The sequence below is a fragment of the Phalaenopsis equestris genome, unplaced genomic scaffold (genome assembly GCF_001263595.1).
Source record: "Phalaenopsis equestris unplaced genomic scaffold, ASM126359v1 Scaffold234243, whole genome shotgun sequence".
Taxonomy (NCBI): domain Eukaryota; kingdom Viridiplantae; phylum Streptophyta; class Magnoliopsida; order Asparagales; family Orchidaceae; genus Phalaenopsis; species Phalaenopsis equestris.
Window position 1 is genome coordinate 41761 of NW_018252164.1, and position 11703 is coordinate 53463.

Below are 11703 nucleotides of genomic sequence, written 5' to 3' on the forward strand. Positions count from 1 at the left end.
ATCATATACTTTATTTATGGTGTATTTCAAAATTGTTATGCATTATAAAAAAAGTGTGCCATTGCCGCAGTCATTCTGATTGCCGCCGCCGCCTGCCATTTGGGTTTGACCTAATTTGATTTAATTTTTTTTTTTCAAATTAAATAAAAGCAGTTAATTCTTTTGCATTTATTTTCCATCTAATCAAACAATTTCAAAATAATTTGTGCTCAAACGCATAGCAAATGAGTTGAAATTAAAGTCAACAGCTATTAAGAGGTGAGCAAGAACTTCCTTAATTTCAAAAAAATGCAGATTAATTAATCATTATCATCACCGTAATCATGTATTAAAAAATTAAATTAATATTAATCAAAATATCAAGAGTTAAATGAGCAATAATTATAAAAGATAAATAAAAATAATCATAACTATTTTATAATCCTAAAATAAATCCAAAGAGGAGCTCATAATGCTTATAAATTATAGTTTGGAATAGTAATTTCATTATGAAGTACTAAAAAATTTTTATTTATGTAATATGAAAGATTCCAGTGTTATTAATGTAAAAATCAAAGCTTAGATGTTAGATATGTGAAGACCGGAATTTTGTGGTATGCATGTAAATGCCCTCTTTTAAAAATAAACACATTAACCATGTCTCCTTCCACCAAAGGGGTCAAAACTCTTCCCAGGAACTCCAAAGACTTCTTCTGCTGGAAGCAATAGAAAACCCAAAAATTTTATTAAGAAGAAATTTCATATTATTGCAAATATCAATGACTGAATTTAGGGTTTGAAGGAGATATAAATGGATTGATGATGTGTAAAAAATGTGGTGTTGTATGGTGTGTTTAATGTATTATTTGTCATTTTATTTTTTATTTTTTTGTGGCTATATTTGGTCTGTGTGTGTAATATACAGAAAAAAACTTGAGCAGTTGACATAAAATTGGCTAAGCTAGCAGGCAAGCATTCTGACGCCTACGGAGAGCACTTTAGCGCCAAATGTTGCTCCTTTACATGCAAAATCTAAAGAATATGGCATCCCAGTGCCAACGTCCAAGTGTCTCAACACTCGGCACCTCAACGTTTGAAGGTACCAACTTTCAACAATAATAAAAAGAAGATGACATCTCAGCACTGGGACCAAGTGCTTCAGTGAGTTAACTAGCCTGTTGCGCCAACCAAGTCAACACCCTGGTGCTCGATGCCCTAATTTGTAGAATCATATCATGAAATGTAGCGATTGATCTCAGTTCCACTGCACCGCAGACCAGTGCCCCGACGCCACCACACCAGTGCCACCTCGCTTCCTGCCAACTTAGGTTTGTTCTTGTGCTTTGTCCGACAGTTTATTGAGGGGAGATCATAATGGGGGATTTTCTTCTCAAATGAATTTTTCTCGAGACTTCTACACTACCAAGAAGGAGAACACCTTAGGAGAAAGTATTTTCTTCATTTTTGCATAAGGGAGAGTCCAATTTATGTTTGACTTACTTTGTAGTGAGAATTGAGTGAAATCAAAGAAGACAAGTAATGAGAGAAGAACTGAAGCGAGAGGAGTTCTATTCGGGTTATACTTTTCCTTTACTTGCACACTTTGTATTTTTATTAATGAAATCCTATTTGTTTTCTTTAAGCATGCATAGGAACTAAATTTCTTTTGTCTCTTAGATGTGGTGATTTGAAAATTCACTTCCTTCCATGATAATTCCCTAGACTAATGAAAAGCATGTTGGTGTGTTAACCTATCAAACCTTATTTTCTTTCTTATTGACCCCTAGACATGTTAAAATCCCTTGTGACCTACGATTACTGACTGTAAGCTAGAAGAACAAGTAGGTTAACACTCAGTTGCTTGGTGGAATAGTAATATTGCCACTAGAATATTGTAATCATGTAGAAAAATATGGATTTCTGAGTGATTTTATAGTTAAGAGGACTTAAACATAATATGAGGCTCCAATATTTCTTATATATAGGAAAAGAGTAAGGAATATTTGTCTCTAATTATCAACACTAAGTGGGTAAAATCATTTGGAAGAACATTGAAGATTCACATGATCCACCTTAAAGAAGCATTTTCCATACACTGAAAAAAAAACCCAACCTTTAGTTTTCTTACTTTTGCAAATTAGGCATTAGAAAACTTCTAAAGAACTATGAAATATTTTGAACAAAATGAGAAATTTATAAACTAGTAATTGGACTATTTGAGAATTTAACTTGTTTCTCATGAGTTTGATGCACAAAAGCATAATCCTTGCACTAGCTGTGTGATAATGTGTCACTGCAACACTGATCAAATTTTTGCAACATTGTGAGTGGCTGATATTATTTTTTTTAATTTAAGAAAGTATTTGTTGAGAATTTGATATTTATGTTTGAAATTTATAGTGTTATTTTCATTGTGTATTGTATATTGTGTATTATTTATTATTAGTTAAAGTTATAGAAAATTTAAAAATATTATGATTTTTGTTTGTTGTTTTCTACACTATATTTTCCTCATTGTATTCTTGTTACTTGTATTATGTTTATTGTTGTCTCAGGTTAATATAACATTATTATTTAGTCTTAGGTTGCATGAATACGATTAAATTTGTTGAACAAGTGGACATCCTACACCATCAACATCAAAAAATGATGCCAACATTTGGCTTTGGTCCTTTAGGAGATGGAGTACACCTTACATGACACCATCACAATATGACCAGGTTGATTGATTCCAGCACAGTCAAGGTTGGTCCTGTGAATTAATCCCTTAATTTGATAATTCTGAGTTAAAGTAAAAATACTAACAAAAATTCTCTCAGTCCACTTATCGCACATCAACGAGATATTTTGTTTCTTCCTTCGGAGCCTGTCAGTTTTTATTGGTCTACATGTAGTTTCAATGGAATTGAAATTTTGACTGAGTAAAACTAGGAGAGGGTTATGTTTATGTAACAGCTCCTTAGAGTCAGTCATTGCTCAACTCTGTGTCAGAACATCGTACTTGAAGTTGTAATGGACTAACTCACTAAAGTTGGTTGGGCTAGCTGATGTTTAGGAGTTCTGAGCCTGATAAATTCAACAGTTTAGACTTGTAAATGTAGGATTAGTCAGTGGGCACCTTTCCAAATTATATAGTCTATTGACCACTTACAAAATACTCTTTCCTTTCTCTAGGTTTGTAAATTGTTAATCAACAAGAGGTTGGTCGTACCGTCTATGCTTTAACAGATTAAACCTAGAGTATAATCACTACCCTCTAGTATAGTCACCTTGCAAATGACCAACATCTTGTTGATTATAAGTATGACCGTACTATGTTGGATCATTAGCTAGACCCATGGATTAAAGTGGGCAAGATAGTTAGATATGGTTTGGTCTTGAACATTCTTTTCTACATGTCTAGTTGATGATCTATTAAAATTTGGAACACACCTCATATGGAACCATTACGATAGGATCAGGTTAGTTAATCTAGTCACAGTTGTGGTTGCTGATATGGATTAACACTCTGGGTTAGTAATTTTGAGTTGTGATAAATCCCTTAACTTAGTTCAACTCACTGAACACTGAAAGCATATCTTTCTTTCCTCTATCTTGTCAGTTTCCTTGACACATCGACCTCAATGCAGACTGGCACCTTGGCCCTATAAATTTGGGATGGGTCCTAGAATAGCTAATGTAAACTAGAGGAATTGGCTGGCATTAGCTCTCCATTTATTGGGATTAAGCCTCGACATGGCTCCCGTACTGAGCAACTTTGTTCATTGTCTACCGTATTTTTGTGTACGGTAAAACAATGCCTTGACTAATTTAAGCTAAGTTTAGAGAAACAACATTTCTTAGTTTTTAGTAATTTGACACCTAAAAAAAACAACAACACAATTCAAACCAAATCAACACAAATTTTCCAACTTCTCAGTTCGTTGAACTCTATCCCTACACAGAACTTGATAATTTAATGCCTTGACTCTATAAACCCAATAAAGTATGTGCAGTTCTCTGATATAGTCATTACAAACCATAGAAGAACCCCAAGAAGCCCAAACCCCGGTGGTCAATTTTGAAGACAATTGGGTGAAAGCTTAAGGTAGGTGTCAGTCACTGAACTATCTACCTTAAGCTGACCACTTAACTTGCCTTCAATTTAGTTCCCTGTATTGTCTATCCTGATCAAGTTACCCTTGTGCACCTCTTAGGTTGAGAATAATTCATTGTACCCTCTTTATTAATGTTTCTATGCACTGCACAAATCCACTACACACTGAAAACTTAAACTCCCTAGCAAAATCAAATTCAATCATCCAAATCTTATTCTCTAACTAGTTATTAGAATGAATGATATGCTTCAACACTGTCCTTTCTTATCTAGTTATTCCATCTTTCTTCTAGGTTGGATGTTAGTCCCCGTGTTTTCCTTCATAGTAAAAGAAAATCTTATTTTCTAATTAGTTTTCAGCGCAGTACTTTCTGATCTACTCATTCCATTTATCTTCTAGGTTGGATGTTAGTCTCTGCATTTTCCTTCCTAGTATAAGTAAATCATATTTTCAGATTAGCTATCAAAATGAGTGATATTATTCATTTTTGTCTTTTTTGATCTATTTATTTCGTCTATCTTCTAGATTGGATGTTAGTCCCCATGCTTTCCTTCCTAGTATATGCAAATCTTATTCTCTGAATAGTTATCCAAATGAATGATATGCTCCAGTGTTGTCCTTTCTGATATGTTCATTCCATCTATCTCCTTGGTTGGATGTTAGTCCCTACACTTTCCTTCCTAGAATAGAAAAATCTTATTCTCTGAAAAGTTATGAGAATAAATAATATGCTTTAACACTGTCCTTTATAATTTAGTCATTCAGTCTATTTTCTAGGTTGAATGTTAGTCCACATGCTTTCTTTCCTAGTATAAGCAAATATTATTATCTGACTAGTTATAAGGATGAATGATATGCTCCAGTGATGTCCTTCCTGATGTAGACTACTAGTTGACCTCTTTGGGTAGATGTAACCATATAAATGTGTCCAAGCAAACTTGAAATCCCCAGCAGATCCCAAATACTACAATTCACAAAACTTCATCTCTGAATCTTTAGCATAATTGAATCAAACTAAACTTCTTTCAAACTTTGTTGATTGTTTCAGTCAAAACCAATATGTGCAATCTACTTTGGACATTCCACCACATATATTGGGGGTCCATTTTTTGACCACATGTTTTTCCATATATGACTTGCACGGACATCAACCCTTGGTCCAACAGTAAAGCTAGCTAAAATGCAACCTGCCCCATTTTTTAGGTAGGCGTGCTCACACAGACCTAGGTGTAACAACACTAGAAAGTTCCTCGGTGTGGTCAAACCTAGGCCAAGTGCGACCATGCCTGGAAGTTCCTCAGCATAGTCACGCCAGATCTGTGCGTGATCAAAATAAGGTAAGTTGTCATGACATGACAGAAATATGTGGCCTTCGTCCATTAATTAGGCGACGAAGGGTCGCACCGTTTTGCAAGACGTGGCTCTTCAACCGCTAGACTGATCGTAATTTTCAACTCACAACCTTATTGGATGGCTATGGAGGGCTTTGCCACCACCTTCCCCGCCTTTAAAAGGGGACTCCAACACTACCCAAGGCACTTTCACATTCACACTGCTCATGGATACTGTTCCTAAAGGAAGAAGAAGTGCGAGGAAGAAGAAGTTGAAAGATGTCTACGACAAGCCTCCTCCTCCTCCTCTCCAGTAAACTCCTCTCCTTTCTTTTAAATTAAGAAATTATTTTCTTAAGTCTAGAAAGGCTAGGTCAACTCAATAGCCTTGGTTAAGGCTTGGGTTTTGGTTTGACTCAGGTCGACTTGAACTCAGCCTAACCCAGACTTATTATTTTTGTCTTAAGAGCTTGGGATGACGATTTCATGGAATTCTGACCCGACTATCTTTACCAACTTAGGATTTCATCATTTTTTTTGATATACCTCCTTTGAGCCCATTCTATTTCTTTAAAACATCATTGATGTCGTTTCATAGACCCCAATTGCTAATAGGCTGCCACCCATACGAGATACGATGATTCACCCTCTATCCGAAGTATGGTTTTGAAAGAATTATGCTAATCCTATTTGAGATGACAAAATCCTTTGTATTCCCATTCACTAGTTATAACAAAAATGCAATTAAGATTTCTTTAATCGAGAATATTCTTAGGTATAACCCAAGATGTAATTAACAAAGGCATACATTCCTTTGAAAGTTATTCTTGACTCAAAATAAAATATAATTTTGGTTTTATGATTATGCGAGTTTCTCTTATAGGATTCTATTTGTGGATATGTTTTCAAGTTACTTTGTTCCGATTTCTTTTTTGACATACACTTTTGATCTATCATATAAAAACTACCTTATAAAGTTCTCCATCTTTTTTAATTTGTTTGTCTAGTTTCATCCTATTTTCTCCCATTCCAATCTATCTTCTTTGTCTGAATCATTTCGATGGTCCAAAAAAAAAGGTTTTTTGAAAAAGAGAGTTATATGACAACATTCAAATAACTTGAAGAGTCCAACTTTGAAAAGATCAAAACAGAGTTTACATCATATGCATGAGGACCTAGTTTAGCCTTGGCAGTAAGAGATTTCCCTAGTATAAATGAGGAAATCCTCCATTGTACCTGATTATCAGGATTATTTGTAAGAGCAAGCTAAACCTCTCGTATCAAGAGTTTTTCTAGATAACCTCAGAGATGTAATTGATCACGAAGATACGTTGTGGTGGGAGGTCTCTTTGGATCCGGAACAGAATAAATTCAATTTTAGGTTTTGTGTTTGGATGTTAAGTTATTTTGTCAGGGTTTCCTAGGATATTTTCATAAATTGAGTATGTTTTGATTCATTTTAGTTCATTCTTCTAAAGTTTATGTTATGAAAATCGTCCTATAAGATATTTTCATATTTATTATTTTTATTTTCTTCTTTGTTTTTACGTAATTTCATTTTTAGCCTTCCTCGCTCTGTCTCTTTTCAACATACGCTTTTTGGAAAGGAATGTTTGAGAAGGGTAAATATTTAGAAAGTATCTATAAAAATAAAAGGGGAAGCAAATAAAGGGTATTAGGGTTTTTACCTTAAAAACACTTGCAACTCAACTGAACTATCCAAAAAGATATACTGCCTCATCAACAACTTTCTCGTAGCAGCTTCTCTTATAGTAGCTTCTCTTATAACAGCTTCACATTTGCTTCTTCAAATATCTACAACTACCTCAAAAAAAAATTTAAGTCTCACCTGGGAGTCACAACTTACTGGAGCCCTAATCATGAGTACAAGTTGCAATCCTTGTGACACACTACCCAAGTTGAGTTTCATAAATTTATTTAAAGTTACATATTATTTCATACATTTATTTTATAAAAAATGAAATAATTTATATTTATTTAGATTTTTTTAAGAAAAAAAAGGCTTTACATACAATCTACATTTCTAATATCCAAGCAAAATATTTACATATATATACCGCACAAATATTTAACATCACATCAAAAATTCTATCATTACTCTATTTGTATAGGTGATTAACATATATATATCACCCAATTCTCTTGCATTTTCATATTTAACACTTTAAACTCAAATATTAGCTATTAACACATCAAACATACCACCATGTCATTGCATGTCTGTCAGAAAAAAATGGAACTGTTGCATCACTAATCACTTGCCTTTTTTTTCTCATCTCCTTTCAACTCTACAATTACTGCAATAATGATGCCTTCTAGCACTTCATCAGTCGGCTTCCACAAAGTTGAGGAGCTGAGTCGGCTTCCACAAAGTTGAGGAGCTGAAATCCATATTGGGACTCCTTCCAATATGGTCGGCTAAAATTTTCATCTCCACCAACACCTCCAACCACTACATGTTTGGCAATCAAGGACAAGTCAATGGACTCCTAGTTCACTAGCTCACCTTGAAATTTTGCATTTGCATTACTACATCCAAAGATAAAAAAAAAAAAAAAAAAAAAAAAAAAAAAAAAAATCAAAACTATGCAAGTATGCATCTAAGATGTAAAAAAGTGACATCTATTATCTACAAGTATAGTAAAGAGCTCCCTATCATTATCTATATGCATCAAAAGCCTCCTCATCGACTTCTCTGCCACCATGCTCCTCACACTTGCCTCCTATGATCGCGTAATTGTTCCATTGGCTCGCTGGCTCATGGGGAGTGTGGAGGAAATCTCCAACCGTCTCCGAATTGGTATAGGCCTAGACATCTCCATCTTCCTTAACATCGTGGCTGCACAGGTGGAGAACTGGAGTTTCGTTGGTGTAACACAGGGGGGCACATCATCACAATTTATCCTTTTGAAGCGACTGAGTGGTGACGGGCGATGTTACGAGCTTTCTTTTTTAAAAATGTGTAACGGCTGGTATGGTATGCCCATAACGCTTAAGTTTAGGGGGTTTAAATATGATAATTCATAAGAATTTGGCGACATGTATGTAATCACTTACTTTAAAAAAAAGAAGTATAATTTTCAGTAGATGATTATGTCACTAGTGTTATAAGTATAAATATTAAACTTTATGTAATTTTTTTATAAATTAAAAATTAAAACATAACTTGTCCCAAAGATAAATTTGGTTCAGAGGATCAAAAGGCGGACCGCCGAATCGCTTTTTAGGGTTTCCACCGGGCGTCAATAGGGAGGTCTCGACGGGAATGAATCCTGATCGGAGCGGCCGAGCGGCATTGATTTCCTTGGAGATGGCCGCAGCGCCTGCCTATGTTTTGTTTTCTTAATCGGTTCTTCGTTCTTTTTCTTTTAATTTTAGTTTTAGATCTTGATTTCTTCGATATTTCCTTACTGCTTTTCGTCGACTAAAGATTGTGGAGGCAGCTATGATGGTTCTCTCGTTAATCCGAACCCTCTTTTATCATGAGGACAATTCAAATCCATTCATATACATATTTCTGAGCTCCTCCTTTTCAGATCTTTAGGGCTTGCAGCATTCGATTGAGTTTTCGTTTCAATTGTTCATATATTTTTGTGAATTTTTTAATTTTCAGATTTCTGAAACATGAACGAACTCCTGGCTGAAAGTTCTAATAAACTATCATCCATTGAAGATAAATTGTTTTATGATTTTTGTTAAACTGATTTTTTATTTTTTATTTTGGACAATTAAGCGCTGGAAATAATGCTATGATTTTTTATTCAAATTTGATTTGGGCATAATTTATTTTATGATCATAAAATTTTAAATAAGCAACTCATTTAATTTATTTGATTTGAACTTAACATTAATCTAATTTTGTTGAACTTCAAGAAATTTAGGTAATTGTTATTGAGCTTAAATTAAAGTTCGAATTTTTAAACTAAACATGAAAATCTTGCTCTTACAAGCAAAGTTTTATAATCTTCACGCCTATGTGCCAAGTTGCTAGAGAAATCTGTCTTCTTTTTTAAACAATAGGTATGATAAAGTTCGCCTAAATGCATATATGTGCCAAAATTTTGAAGATTTAGGCGAAAGCCATCTTTAATGTAATTTACGTGAAAGAATGGGAAGAATTGAAAGTATAGGATTATTTATTTGTCTTTAGTAAATTTGTTAAATTTGTATGAAGTTTCAATTAAAATTTGAATTCCATTAATATTATATTAATATGTAGGGCTGTCAAAATGGCTCGTTGTTCGCGAATAGCTCGTGTTCGACTCGTTAAGAAACTCGTTTTCGGCTCGTTAATTTCGTTCAATAAGTTAACGAGCCAAACACAAACTAAGATGTGTTCGTTCGTGGTTGGCTCGTTTTGGCTCGAAATACTACTCATCAAGTTTATATATATATATATATATAAAAAGTAGTATTTTAAAAAAATCTAATTGAATTTATAACCAATTAAAATATTGATTAAGAAAATATAATAAAAATTATTAAATTAGATTCAAATGATGTTTTAATATAAATAATAATTATTAAATCTTGCTTAAATCTTTATTGTCTTATGGCTACATGATTAGGGTTGTTAAAATGACTCTTTGTTCGTGAACAGCTCGAGTTCGGCTCGTTAAGCAAACGTGTTCGGCTCGTTTACACCACTATTAATATGTAACTTCTTGTCAAAACTATGATTTGAGTTTTTATTATTTAGCTTTTAAATTAATTTTTAGTTAATAATATAAAAAGTACTTTATTTTTATATTATTTTTAATCATACTTTATTTAATAAATTATATTTTTAGTTATAATTTATAGTTTTTAGTTAGAGAAATTTACATACAACACAATTCTTATGTATTTACATTTGATATTTACATTTATAGCACTTTGGCTTGATAAAATTTATTTATGAAAATTTGTGTTTTATTATTAAAAATGACGTGATAGTGATGTTTTTTTATGTGATATTAAAGATTGGATTAAAGCTTTTTAATGGGATTTAAATGCTATTATTCACAATCATAAGTAAATTAAGTAATAAATTTAAATTTATTCATCTAACAACTGGATAATAATATAAGTATATACATTTGTTCAAGTACAAGCTCTAATCAATTATTGTCATGAAAAGCTTGTAGATATTGCTCATTTACTGCCCTACTTAATAGGTTCACTATCCCCAATTAATATACTGTTGACCTCACTTTTGGTTGAAGTCTAGAAACTTCTTTAGTATCCTAGGTCTAGCCATATGATTTTCCTATTGACTAGTCTTAGAAAACTAGAAAAGGTACCCCACCATTAGAAACTCAAAACTCTTCTCTTTACTCAACTTGAAGTTCCACATATTGGTCTTCACCTCTAGCACTTAGTAGGTAAGATCATTATGGGGGAACTCAAGGAGAATCCCTATTGGACTACTTGGCCTTAGAGTTCACCCTGGGTATTGATTTGAAGCTAAGGTACACAATACCTTCACAATACCCTGACTAAGATCAATACATGAGAGTCCAAAATGAGGATTTCATTGATCCATGATTCATTTAGAATGGATATTTATCCAATTCTACTTGAAATGCTCCTCTTGGGTCTTTTGCCCTAGATACCTCCAAATTACCTAACTGCCCTTGGAACCCAAATTTGGCCAAAATTCTTAAATTTTGCCAAAATACCCAAAACTGATCAAAACTCATTCCAAACACTTTGAATACATCCAAATTTGCCAAAACTGACAAAAATGACCAAATTACCAAAATGCCCCTCCATAGCCCAAAAATCCAAAAATTCCAAAAATTCTCAAAAAATCCCAATAAATCCAAAAAAATTCCAATTTCATTTTGTCCAACTACACCTTGGTCTAATTTGGTCAATTTGACCATCTTTGACCAAAACCCCCAAATTAGCCCCAATATTGACTAACACCCCAAATCTCAACAATTGAATGCCTTAAACCTCAAATTAGCATCCAATTTTTGTTGAAAATCCTTTATAAGGTCATTTGTGACCAAACACAACAATCAATTTGAGCTTAATCCAAAGCTATCTTAAATTTGACCCAAATTAGATTCATATGCCTAAATTGGGTCTAATTCCAAATTTCATCAAAATCCACTAAATCAACTTCAAAACAATTTTCATCATTCATGAAAGTTGTTTATCATGACATTTTACACCAAACCCAACAATCAATTTGGACTTAGCCCAAAGCTAGCCCAAGTTTGACCCAAGTTTAGCCCTACATGCTTAACATAAGTCTAAATCCAAATCCATTAAAACCCACCCAAATT